Below are 13596 nucleotides of genomic sequence, written 5' to 3'. Positions count from 1 at the left end.
GAGGCCTCTGGTTCTCATTACTTGGAATATTTTTTGCCATTCTCTTCTGGCTTGGAGCGTTTCCATTGAGAAGTCAGTTGCTAACCTTATCGGGGCTCCCTTGTATGTTACTTCCTTTTTCTCCCTTGCTGCCTTTAAGATCCTCTCTTTGTCTTGGAAATTTGCCATTTTAATTATGATGTGTCTTGCAGTGGGTCTCTTTGGGTTCCTCTTGCTTGGGACTCTCTGTGTTTCCTGGATTTGGGTGACTTTTTCTCTCCTCAGATTAGGGAAATTTTCCATCATTACTTTTTCAAACAGGTTTTCTATCCCTTGCTCTTCTTCTTCTCCTTCTGGTATTCCTATTATACGGATATTGTTACGTTTCATGTTGTCCTGCATTTCCCTTATTGCCTCTTCATTCTTTCTGAGCCTCTTTTCCTTTTCTTGCTCCTTCTGGGTGTTTTTTTCTACTTTATCCTCCAGCTCGCTGATCCGATCCTCTGCTTCATCAAGTCTGCTTTTAATTCCTTCTACTGTGTTCTTCAATTCAGAAATTGTATTCTTCATTTCCGCTTGGCTCTTGTTGATATTTTCTATTTCCTTTTTCATGTTGATATAGTTTGCAGTGAGTTTATTGTAGTTTCCTTGTAGTTTCTGGTAGTTCTCTTTGAGCTCAGAGAGCTCAGTGAGTTTCCTGATGACCATTGCTTTGAACTCAGTATCTGATAGTTGACTTGCCTCTTTTTCGGTTAGTATTCTTTCTGAGACTTCCTCCTTTCCTTTCATTTGGGAATTGTTTCTTTGTCTTCCCATTGTTTGTGAGGTTCTTCTTGTTGGCCTCTGCGTCTTAAATTGCTTTGTTCTGACTCCCTGGATTTATGATATGAACTTCTATGGTAGAATGCCAATGGGATTCGGTGGTGCTGTCTCCTTACTCTCCTGTGCTCACTGGTCTTGAGCTGACGTTTATGTGTTTAACACGGTCTAACTCTAGTCTTTTCAGCACTCCAGGTTTTGTTGTCTCACCTGTGGGAAAAAGAGAAAGGGGGGGCGAAAGAAAAGAAAAAAAAGAAAAAAAAAAACACACACACACACACAAAACAAACCAAAAGAAAGATGGGAAGGAGGGAAAAAGGAAATAGGAAAGGAGGAAAGGAAGGAAGGAGGGAAGAAGGAATAAAGAAAGATCGGAGGCAAGATAAGAAGGAATTTTAGCAAAAATTAAAACATAGAAATAGATAAAAGAAGGCAGGAAGAAGACATAAAAATGGTAAAGGATGGGAGGAAGAAGGAATGAAAAAAAAGAAAAAAAGAGAGAGGAAGAAGGAATTCAGGGGGAAAGGAAAAAAAAAGAAAAAGGATAAAAAAAAAAAAAAAAAAAAAAAAAAACCCTTCTGTTGGCTTTAAACCGGTCAGGTTATTTCTGCTGGTGTCCTGTCTGTGCAACGGGAGGGGGTGTTTGGAAGGATTGGTTTCACTTTTCTCTCTTCCTGGGTCACACTCTTCGCTGTTTTGTAGGTGTGGTCCCTGGCAGTCAATCAGTCCGTTGATCAGCCAATCCAGCCGCTTTGGCTTGTGACGCGTGCGCGCGCAGCAGGGGAATCCAGCCGCTTTGGGTCTGTGACATTATTTTGTGCCCTGAGCGCGCAGCTGGCGGACCAATAGAGCCGCCAGGGCTTGGAACGCTGGCGCGCAGGTGGCGGATTCAGCCGCCTTGGGGTTAGGACACTCGCCAGCAGCTTTGTATTTAGAAAACAGGCACCCAGCCGGCCCTGTGCTTGGTGAGCGCGCGCAGCCCGCTGAGCCACAGGCTCTGTGCTTGGGGGCCCGATCCAGCCGCCCTGGGCTTGAGTCTCTCGGGAGGGTGGGGCTGCCCTGGGACTGAATCACGCGGCACTCGGTTCCGAGGTTTTGGGCCTTTGGGTAGAGCAGCTAGACTCTGGTCCAAATTATCTCGGAGGTTTCAGGTGTGGGTCCCGTTCGCTAATCTGCTCGTGCGCGCGACTGGACCTCAGGTGAGCGTAGCAGTCCAGGGGTGGAGGGGGAGGGGCGCCAGGGGCCTCGGCTACTACCGAGAGTTCTCTAATTAGCCCCTGAGTGTCTCTATTTCCTTTTTCTTTTTGAGAAATTCCTCCTTTTCAAGCCCCCCTGGTCTAATCAAGCACCTGGCTGCTCACAGCGCAGCCTGGCCCTCTCCCAAGACTCCTGCCGCAGCCCCTGCGCCAGGGCTGGCGCTTCTGCCGCCCTTGTACCGTGAGGTCCTGGGTCCCGTGGACCTTATTGTCCTTCAGCACTCTTCTTACCGTCAGATCTTTCAGTGTCCTCTATCTTTGGTCTCTGATCTTCATATATGCTGGAATACTGTTGGCTGTTCGCTCTGCTCCTCAGATCAGCTAGGTATTTCCCTGGCGTTGAGGGGAAGTGGACTCCGCTCCCACCTATGTTGCCGCCATCTTCCCCAAAGAACATCATCTGAGTATTTTGAAGCACACAGATGATTTACATGTATGCACTATCCTAAAACAAATGTTGACACGCCTGTGTCTGTATTCTATCATAGGTATTCAGAAATATAAATAACCTTGTGAAACAAAAGTCTAAATAAAATTAGAATAGAAAATATCATAGTTTTGCTGCTTAAACTGACGTTCAAATAGTCCACATGAAAAAATTAATTTTGAAAAGCATCCTTAATGGTCTATGCATAATGTAGCCTATAGAAAGAGGAGACAAGAGTAACAGTGCATTGCAGAAACCTACCAATCACAACCCCAGCCAGGTGACCAGGGTTATAGCATCATCACTAAAGCGTGTTTATAGTACGACCCGCATATACACCTTTGATAGGATGTTATGAGGATGTCTATTTATTTTCCTTTGTGGGCTTCCATAAAAACTCACAACCATGGTCTAATCATTAGAAAGACACCAGATAATTCCCAATTGAGGGCTATTCTACAAAATACCTAACCAGCACTCCTCTGAACTGTCAAGGCCATCAAAACAAGAAAAAACTGAGAAAATGTCAACACGGAAAGGGATCTGAGGAGACACATTGACTAACATGGAATCCTAGATAAAAGAGTGAAACATAAAAAAGACATTAGGTAAAAACTGTGAAAATACCAATTTGTATGGATGTTAGTTAGTAAAAATGTATCGGTTCATTAATGGGTATGGTAACAAATGCCCATACCGAAGTGAGATGGTAATAAACAGGGGAAACTGAATGTGGGATATATGGGAAAACTGTATTATCCTTGTAAATTTTTTATAAATCTAAAACTACTATAGTTTTTGAGAAAGGGCTGTTTAAAAAAGACATGGCTAAGAGTTAAGGAAGACAGAGAAACCATTTGTTTCAAGTTCAGAGAAAACTCACCAAAATGCATATATGCATTGTTGCAAAAACTTACTTTTTAGTCAGAATATGTGTGAAGTCAAAGTCCAAAGGTTCTAACATAAAATTTAGATTTAAAATGATAAAATTCTGAAAGGTAGTTTCTAAATAGTGGTAATTGTATCCAAATAATATAAAAATTCAAATAAAGTTGAAATGTATGTACTGAATTTGTTTTAATCAAATCCATAGGTCATCGATCAGAAACACCCTGTGGATGTTGTACTTTCTATAGAAGGAATCGCACAGGTATTTGTGACAGTGCTCCACTGACTGAGTGATAACTTTTCACAGACAATAGATCTGATAGGTCTTTTTTATGCCTAATGAACATATGGCATTACAGGCAAGATATGGGAAAGATAAGTAGGTTTTTTAGATGGGAGATCTCATACTTAATCTTCGATAGGCTAACTCTCTTAACACTTTAACTAAAAGTATTTGATCATTAGATTCTTTAAAAAACACTATTAAAATAAAAATATTTTCCCTATATCTACCTCCTGCACATAGGTTAAACAATAACGGGAATAAATAAAATTAAATAAATTATGTGAATTCCTTTGTAATCTGTAAAGTTACCAAGGTGTTAATCATTGTCATGATTTTTATTGTCCTTTACCTGTAGATTATGATTGAGAGAAGAAGTTCTTAATGTCAGGGATCACTCATTGTCTCTGGATTCTCTCAGGGGCCTGCTAACTAAACAGCATAAATATTTAAAATGGTTATATTTGTGCTTTTTTAGGGAAATAAGTACTTTAATTTTGACATTTAATAAAACTGTAATACTTAATTGGTATTTTATCAATGGCTTCCATCAATCTATTGAGGACCTTTTCCCTAGGAGAAGCAGGAACATGTGGAGTAGGCATTCCTCTGCGGTTTTTATTCCCCCAATGTGATTACACAGAAGAAAAAAAGGGGAGAACCAATCATGTAGAGCATATTAACATTTGATTTATGACCAGTAAATAACTGGAAAACACAGCAGAAAGGAAAGCAATTAATTTAAGATAACTAAATCAATATTACAAATAAAAACAAAATCTCTCATCAGCTCTAGCATATGGAAGCAAATATCTTGATTAGTAAAGTACATTGCTAATTATCTTTAACACTAATCTTTGTAGGGCTTGCAAATGCAGCTATTCTTTCAATACTAATTCTTTAAGTAAGTAGTCCAATATGTAATGACAGAACAACTTAAAACTGAGACCAATGAAGAATGAATCCTGTTTACTCACATTCAGGTATAATAAAATCACGTGAATTAGGGTAAGTAATGTCAGAAGCTGGAACAGATTAACTACCAAGTCTCAGTCTTAGAAGTTTATTTGTCACTCACATAAAGTGCAATCTTGCTTCCTGGTTGCTGGATAGATGTTTTTGCAGTCATTTAGAGTACCCGGCTCCACATTCTTTTAAGTGAGGGTTCAAAGGCATTCCATTCAACTGCATATGAAAAATTAAAATATATAATTACATGTAGAAAAGTTATATGGCCCATTCCTACACATGGCCTATGTGTACACATGGTACACATCATATTTATTCAGATTACATTGGCTAGCATGCAGTCACATGACCATACCTAACTTCAAGGAATGCTGAGATATTTAGTCTAGTTGTTTATCCAAGAAAAAGGGGATTCAGGTATTCTCGTGTTTGCAATTTAAATAAATAATTAATTGGGACAAAATAAAGAAATAATTGAGGTCAATTGTTCCCCTCTCACTATCTATGCCTTTGCAATGCAATTGTGTAGTTTTTTCATTAACTTGTGACTATACATCCCAACTCATAGGTCTTTATTGGCCAGAAGAATGTGGTAAAAGTGACAAAGTGGCAGTTTTGAGCCTGTTCCTAAAAATGTCTGGCATGTCTGCTTTCCCTTTCAGAAGCCTGCCAAGTCACCATGAAAGGAAGTTCAGGTTGGCCTGCTGGATGATGGGAGAACTTGTAGAGTAGAACCAAGTGCACTAATCAGTTGCCTGCTAACCTCCAGAAGCAGAGCTTCCTAACTAACTTAGCAGATGGCAGCAGAGATGTATGAAGAAATCCAGAAAACACCAGGAAAAACATCCTATATGAGACCAGTCTAAATTGTTGACCAACTGGCAAAATCACTAGCTAAGCAGATAATTTGGAGATTGTGTCCTAGACAGCATGGATAGCTACTATACATAAATACTGAAACATGAATATTAACTCACACACATACTAATAAAGTTGTTTTGTTGAAACATTTAGAAAAATGCATAACATTTATTTATAAGGATATAGAATAAATATTTAATTATTTTTAAAGTGAATGAAGTTGATTCTTATTTTCAACCTAATTAATTTTCCCTTCACATTCTTGCTAGGTATGGCCAACCAATCAAGGGAAAAAAATCTTTGCACCAGAATAGCTCTGTTCTTCAAAGAAAACAATTTATTTATTATTTTCATTCTTCTTTATTCTATACATGTTCATCAAATATATGACAAATATATTGCCTTCTATTAATCTTTTAAAACAAAAAGGCATTGAAAAGTAAGCTGCTTAAAACAACATTAATTAAAAAAAGAGCAAGTCGTCAAACAAAACGGAGCTCCTGTTTCCTAGTTAAGTATGTTAGCATTTGCACTTATCTTGGAAGTTTGATTTTGTCTGTTTTTCCCTTAAATACCCATTTGGAAGTGTCCACTACTGGCTTCTTTAGAAATCTATTAACATTGTACCTGTGCCTTTACATTGAAAGGATTATAAGAGAGAATGGCAGAGTCTGACAAGCTTAAAAGCTGCATGACTTTGGTAATGTTCTGCTTTGGTCTTCCCTCTTTTACTCTGGCCCAGATTCCAGGACACGCAGGCTAACTGAAAAGTTCAGCATCTGACCACCGATTGGAAACGGATGCCATCCCTGTGGTGCTCCATGATTCCCTCTAGACCACTCACTGCTCAGAGAAATCTAATGCCCTTTGACTGGAGAGGTATAGCATTTCTTCCTTCACTGTGACTTTTTTGGAAGTGAGGAGGAAGTTGATTATTTTCAAAATGAAATTCAAATTAAACATTTAATGCATAAAATTTCTGAATAAATAATAAAAAAGGTTAATATTTATTTAGTGTATACATTTCTTAAAATAGACAATGGCAGATTCCTCTCTTTAAGTTTTTTTCCCTCAAATTGCTCTTTATTATTTTTTAATTCACATTTGAATTCACATGAACACATCAAAATCCTTTACTTTTTCTCTAACCAGATGTATAAATGTTATGTTTTATATTGGGAATCTTTAAAAAATTGCCTTATATTATACTCAGTAGAGATAGAAGTAGATGGAAAGAAGGTAATCGCCATAGCAAAAATCAAAAATCAATATTAGCTTCCCTAAATTGTTATTTTTGCCACATGTTAAAGGAGAGTTAAAAAATAAGATGACAGATATTACCATCAATAAATATATAACCTGATTGAAAGATAGGAACAAAATAAAAAAATACATCAAATCACAAATCATAGCAATATTTGTATGTGGCTGGTATGTAGTGAGTCTCTCACTACAAGACTATTTTCCTTTGTCCCTGTTAAGACTGCCTGAATAAAAAACATAGTTCTATTGGAAAAAAAATAGACTGCATTTAATAAGTCCCAAAAGTAGTATAGCATTCCTAGCAAATAGAAAATTAAAACACAAAGACCTACTAAATAATATTTCCTTGGGAATTGGATCAATAACAATTCTGCCTTATTAATGTATCTTTAAAAGTCAATTTAAGACTCTCAACATGCGATTTTATTCAATACCCTATATAGTATAAATGAAACTTATTTCTACTCAGTTACAGTATTAGATACCATGTGAGATTATGGGACTAAATGTTGGCTTATATTGATAAAATATGGAAATATCTTCTTTCCACAATGAATGTCTAAGTTATAGAAAGTTACATTTCCCTAATTTCTTATAGCATAAACAAAATAATTTTCTCCTTATGATAGCATGTTAACAATATTTAATAGTATTCTATTACAATATGTGAACATCAACAAAATCACACAAATGGGAGGATCATTAAGGGACATTTTAGGAGCCATTGATTAAGTGACAGACTTGGGAAAAATTTCTTTTATTCGTGCAAAACCTATGCCCTAATTGTTGAATCAAATTGGATTAGATAAAACAAAACGAATTAATCAGTCAGCAAGTGTATGGTGTACTCTCATAACATGTACTACTTAGTGGTCTGCCAAGTGCTTTTTGTGTGAGTTAGATCCACAATGGTCCAGCTCTCAAGATCTGAATGATCTTATGAATAACATAGAAATCAATAGAACTATTTGATTGCCAAATCATAAAGCATTAACAGTGGGTACTTTTGGAATCTGGAATTTCAGGTAAAGTCTTAAGAACATTTTTTTTTCCATTTTGATTCTAAAAGAAAGAAAAAAAGTATTAGATTAGTCAGAAAACTGATTGGAAGAATACTAATTACCATACCCAAATATAGCATTTGAGTAGAGTTCAATGATGAAGCTATTTAGAAAGGTATAAGCAGGATTAAGGAAAACAAGGAGCAATAGAATACTCAAGAGCTAGAACAGGAAGGTGGCATTACCACTCCCAATGGCAAGGAATGGGAACAACAGTTAACTAGTAATAGGGAAAGTGGGAACAGTCATAAGAAAGAACTACATATTAGGAGCCTAGGGTCATAAAAAGACAGGGGAACCAGTAGTATGGCATTGCCCTCATTCCTGCTGGAACCTTTTATTGGTCAAATCCACAGGAAGCTAGAGAACAAAGCAGACTTTTATTGATCCATAAAGGTCAGCATCTCAGGATGGACAAAAGTGAAAAGTGGATATAGAGGAGAAAAGAGAATATTCAATATAGATACAAATGTGGATTATGCAGGCACCGTTAGATTAGGAGATCTCCCAATCTGAAATCATATAAAATATCACCTTGAATATTTTATCATAAACAAAACAGGTTTCAGATTATTTACCAATGAAAAAGAAAAATTATATTGATGGAATCCTAGAAGCTCTTGTGTACCCCTCACTGATCCTGGCCATAACCCTAAACCTACTTTTTAAAATAATTTCTCCATTATTCTTTCAATTTTTACTATTTATGTACATATCCCCAAATAAGGCAGTTTAGCCTTGCTTGTTCTGGAAAAGTTTATGAAGTAAATCATAGCATTTGTATTCATTTGTATCTGCCTGTTTGTGCTCAACATTTTGTTTGTAAGATTCAACCATGTTATTGTGTGTAGTTATAATTTAGTCATTTGCATTTTTGTAAATCATTCAGTATTCTATAATTTATGTTTATTTATAGACATTTAGTTGTTTCTAGCTTTAAGCCATCATCAAAAATGCCACTCTAAACCTTTTTTGCACATATACTTCAATGAATATTTTCATAACTTTCCCAGAGAAATACCCAGGACATAAACACCAGGTTCATATGTTGTCTTTTTCAGCTGATGCAAATTATTTTCTAAAGAAGTTGGAAATATATTTTCCTACAAGAATGCATATAAGTTCCCATTATTTCATGTCCACATCATTCTATTATTGTTCAATTTAAAATGTTTGTCAAGTTGGTGGGTGTGTAGAGATACCTCATCTTTTAATAAATAAACATAAGCTCCTAATCTTAATGTGAAAGAATTTCTCAATGTATCATATTATGTTTAATTCTTCTTGTATCAGTTTGAGAAATCTTTCTTTACCCTCAACATTATGAAATGTTATTCAATATTATATCTAAGTAGTGTTTGGGTTTTGCCTTTCACTAGAAGTCTTTAATTTATCTGTAATTGTGTTTTGTGTATGGTATAAAGCCAGTTTCCAACTTCCTTTTTGTCTATTTTTAGACACTCAATTGTTTCCCTACTGATCTGCAGTGCTACCTCTGTCACATATTAACATTGAAGCCTGGTTCTTTGATGAAGGATGTTACCAAAAAAAAAAAAAAAAATCTACGAGCTATTATTCTCTACGGTAGAAGTAAGGAAACAGATTCATAAAGTAAGCATATTTCTAGCGCCAAACAACTAATAAATGACACAGTCAATATTCAAATCCAGGTCTCTCTGATTCCAAAAGCAAAGCTCTTACTACAACATTTTGATGAGAGATGAGAAGTCCTCTCCATTTTAGGGTAAGATTTCACCCAACTTATCTTCCAGATTCTTGTTCTTTCCTATATTTAATTATAGCGTATTAATTTGTTTTTCTTTTTTTTTTTTCATTTGACTTCCTTGGTCTTAATATCTACTTGTAATAATCCGTTAATTTCAAAAACCTTTTTTTTTTCCACACAGAAACTTCCACAGTGCCTAACTTTCTCAAGTTCCTTCTATTACAGAACATCCACCTGGCTCTAGCACAGCCAAACACTAACCGATGAGAAATCACAGTGGAGAAATATTAGCTATTTTACTGTGAATGACACCATATAAAAGAATAAGAAGCTAATGCTCAAAAGCTGGGACTCCCAATGCCATGTGGATTACAGATTATGTATGGCAAAATCACAAGAACCCGTGGGTTAGAGGCTCAGGGTTGTTCCTGGAGCTCATTGCTCCATGGTATGTTAAAGGTAAATGTCTTTGGGTCTTCAAGACAACTCTGATGTCATTTTCGGCCTCACCCTGTAGAGTCTAATGGGAAAGTAGCCAGGGGGTTGTTCTACTTTAGGGCTCAGGAACTGAAGAACAACTTAAGTCAAGATGTCTCCTTAAACCTGCATGAGGTCCCAACCCTGTGACCATTAGTCAGGTCTTGGCTGTTGTCTTCTGCCTTCTTGGGGGTTGCTGATTGTCCAGGCTAGGCCTCTGAGAGGTACACATGTGGAGTGATATGATTACTAGAGCTAGGATTTAAAACTAAATTTAATCAAAGTCATAGGACCCTTGGTTTCACTTTTCTCTAAAACTACTCTGGTTTGTTCTACTTGTGAGCTAATTCCTTAAAGTCATTATGACACTTGAAATAATTATATAAGTAATGAATTTATATTCAACTGTTTCCTACTATTCTCTTCCATTACCTCTATTCTCTATAATCCCATAGATACCCCAGTCATCCAATTTATCTATTCCTGAATGTCTAAGACAATGTACAACACATATCAAGGCTTGCTCTCCTGTATAGCTCATGCTGTTGCATTAGAATAGCTGCTTCGACTCACAAAAATGCTCCTCTGAGGACAGTTTTGCACTGCCTTTATGAGCCATACTACTTAGGTGGAGAAATAACTAAGTTACTCTATTTTCAAATCATATGCTCTAAAGGTAAGCACTTGAGCCAAATGTTCTACATTACCACTAAATGTTATGATTAGACCAAGGAGTGTGCCTAATACCTAATCAAGTCTGTGGCTTTGCCTAAAGGTATTTTTCAACTTTTATTTTCATTTTTTAATTATATTTTATTGTTTATGCTATTACAGTTGTCCCAATTTTCCTCCTTTCCCCCCCTTTACCCAGCCTCCCACCCCCTCAGGCAATCCCCACACCATTGTCCATGTCCATGGGTCATGCATATGATTTTTTGGCTATTCTATTCCCTATGCTGTACTTTATATCCCTGTGACTATTCTGTAACTACCAATTTGTACTTCTTAATCCTTTCAACTTTTTCATCCACCCCACTCTCCCTTTCTGGCAACCATCAAATTTTTCTCAGTATCTATGATTCTGTTTCTGTTCTGCTTATTTATTTTGTTTTTTAGATTCAATTGTTGGTGGAACTGTATTTATTGACATTCTATACTTTATATTTTTTATTTCTTCTTCTTAAAATAGACCCTTCAAATTTCATATAATACTGTCTTGGTAGTGATAAACTCTTTTAACTCTTTCTTGTATGGGAAGCTCTTTATTTGTCCTTCAAGTCTAAATGATAGCTTTGTTGGATAGAGTAATCTTGGCTGTAGACCCTTGCTTTTCATCACTTTGAATATTTCTAGCCAATCCTTCTAGCCTGCAAAGTTCCTTCTGAGAAAGCAGCTGACAGTCATGGGAGCTCACTTAGAGGTAACTAATTGCTTGCTACTTTTAAGATTCTCTCTTTGTCTTTAACCTTTGGCATCTTAATTATGATGTGTCTTGGGGTGGGACTCTTTGGGTTCTTCTTGTTTGGGACTCTCTGCACTTCCTGGACTTGTATGTTGATTTTCTTCATCAGGTTAGGGAAGTTTTATAACATTTTTTAAATAGGTTTCTAATTTCTTGCTCTTTCTCTTCTCCTGCCCAACCCCTATGATACAAATGTTGGCACACTTGAAGTTGTCCCAGTCTCCTTACACTATCTTCACTTTTTGGAGTGTTTTTTTTTTCTTTTTTACTATTCTGATTGGGCATTTTTTGCTTCCTAATGTTCCAAATCACTGATTTGATTCTCAGAATCATCTGCTCTACTGTCCATTCCCTGTAAATTGCCTTTTTTTTCCCAAGTAGTATATCCTTCATTTCTGACTGGGTCTTTTTTAAGCTATTGAGGTCCCCACTAAGTTTCTTGAGTAGACTGATAACTAGTGTTTTGAACTCTGTGTATAGTAACTTGCTTGTCTTCATTTTGTTAAGTTCTTATTGTACAGTTTTGTTCTGTTCTGTCATTTGGGCCATGTCTCTTTCTCTCCTCATTTTGGTAGCCTCCGTGTGTTTGTTTCTACATATTAAGTAGAGATGGTACATCTCTCAGGTTTGGTAGAGTGACCTAATGTAGAAAGTGTCCTGTAGGGTCAGGTAGCACAGCCTCCTATATTACTCAAGCTGGATACTCAAGGTGCACCCAGTGTGTGGGCTCTGTACACTCTCCTGTTGTAGTTGAGCCTTGATTGCTATTGACCAGTTCAAAGTCAGCCAGTGCTTGTGTTCTGTCCTTGGTCACACGACATAGGTTACAAAGTAATCTGCAGATTGTGGCTACTTGTGCTGGGCTTGGAGATTCCCCAGAGAGACCAAGCTGTGAACGAAGTTCAGCTGTTGCTAGTGCCAGGTCCTGGGAAGTTAGTGAGCGGTATGGAGCTTGATGAAGCCAGATGCTGCTTGTTTGAGAGGATTTAGGAAAATTTGAAGCATGGGCAAGACAAACCATTCATATGGGAACGCCACTGAAAACAGATTTGTTGGGCTTGAAGTTTGGATGTGGAAGGACCTCAGGGTATCACCAGAATGGGGAAAGCAATGTAGGCAAGGTTGATGAAGTCTCAGATATACCACCTGCCTGCCAGTTCTGTCACTCTGTCCAGGGAGGGCTGAGAAAAGGAACAAAGGCCTCAACCAGTACTTCTGTCTGGGAGAAAGCTATTCTCCAGTTCTTATCCTGATGCTGGACAATTAATTTCCTCCCTGTATGTCTCTGATGCCTTTCATTTGCTGCCTTGGTGCTTGGAACTCAGAGAGAATGAGTCCAAGTAATCTATGCATGCCCTTTAAGATGACCTGGAATTCCAACAGTTTTTGTCTTCCATAGCTTCAATCCCCATGGTCTTTACATTCAGAAGTTATGGAGACTTATATCCCTGGCACTGGAACACTGGGATGGGGGTCCTAGTGTGTACTGGGACCCTTTGTTCCTGACATATTCCTCCTGATTTTTATCTGCCACACATGGGGTGGGACCATCCCGTTCTGCATCTCCACCCCTCCTACTAGTTTTAATGTGGTCTCTTCTTTAATTCCATAGTTGTAGGACTCCCATTTAGCTCAATAGCTGACAGTTCTGAATGATGGCTGTTCTGTAGTTTAGCTGCAATTTTGATGTAGTTGTGCAAAGGAAGTGAACGGTATTTACCAATGCTGCCATTTTGACCAGAAGTGCCTAGAGTTTTTCATCTATAACTGGTAGATACACTATCTTTATCTTCTAGTAAATAAACTCTAAGAATGCAAATTATAGCTATGCATAGCTATGGGCTATAAAATGTAAAGAATTTTATCAGCAGAAGAGAGAATGAAGCTTATCCAAAAAGAGAAGCAGATCTAGCAGAAAGAGAGAATCTTATACGTTTATTCCCTTGTTTCAGTTGCTGTGGTTCTAGAAGCAGTCCTGGTTCCTGCCCTTTCAAGCACTTGCCTTTCACCTTTTCTGTATATTGTAGGAGCTTCCCTATAACCTTAAGCTATTTTGTGTTAACTTTTAGATACTTGCAGCCCAAACTCCTGAAGAACATGTCATTGCTCCCATCTTCTCCATTCT

This window comes from Desmodus rotundus, chromosome 11 (assembly GCF_022682495.2).
Source record: "Desmodus rotundus isolate HL8 chromosome 11, HLdesRot8A.1, whole genome shotgun sequence".
Lineage (NCBI taxonomy): Eukaryota > Metazoa > Chordata > Mammalia > Chiroptera > Phyllostomidae > Desmodus > Desmodus rotundus.
The sequence above is the reverse complement of the archived record's forward strand: the minus strand, read 5'-3'. Positions refer to the sequence as shown.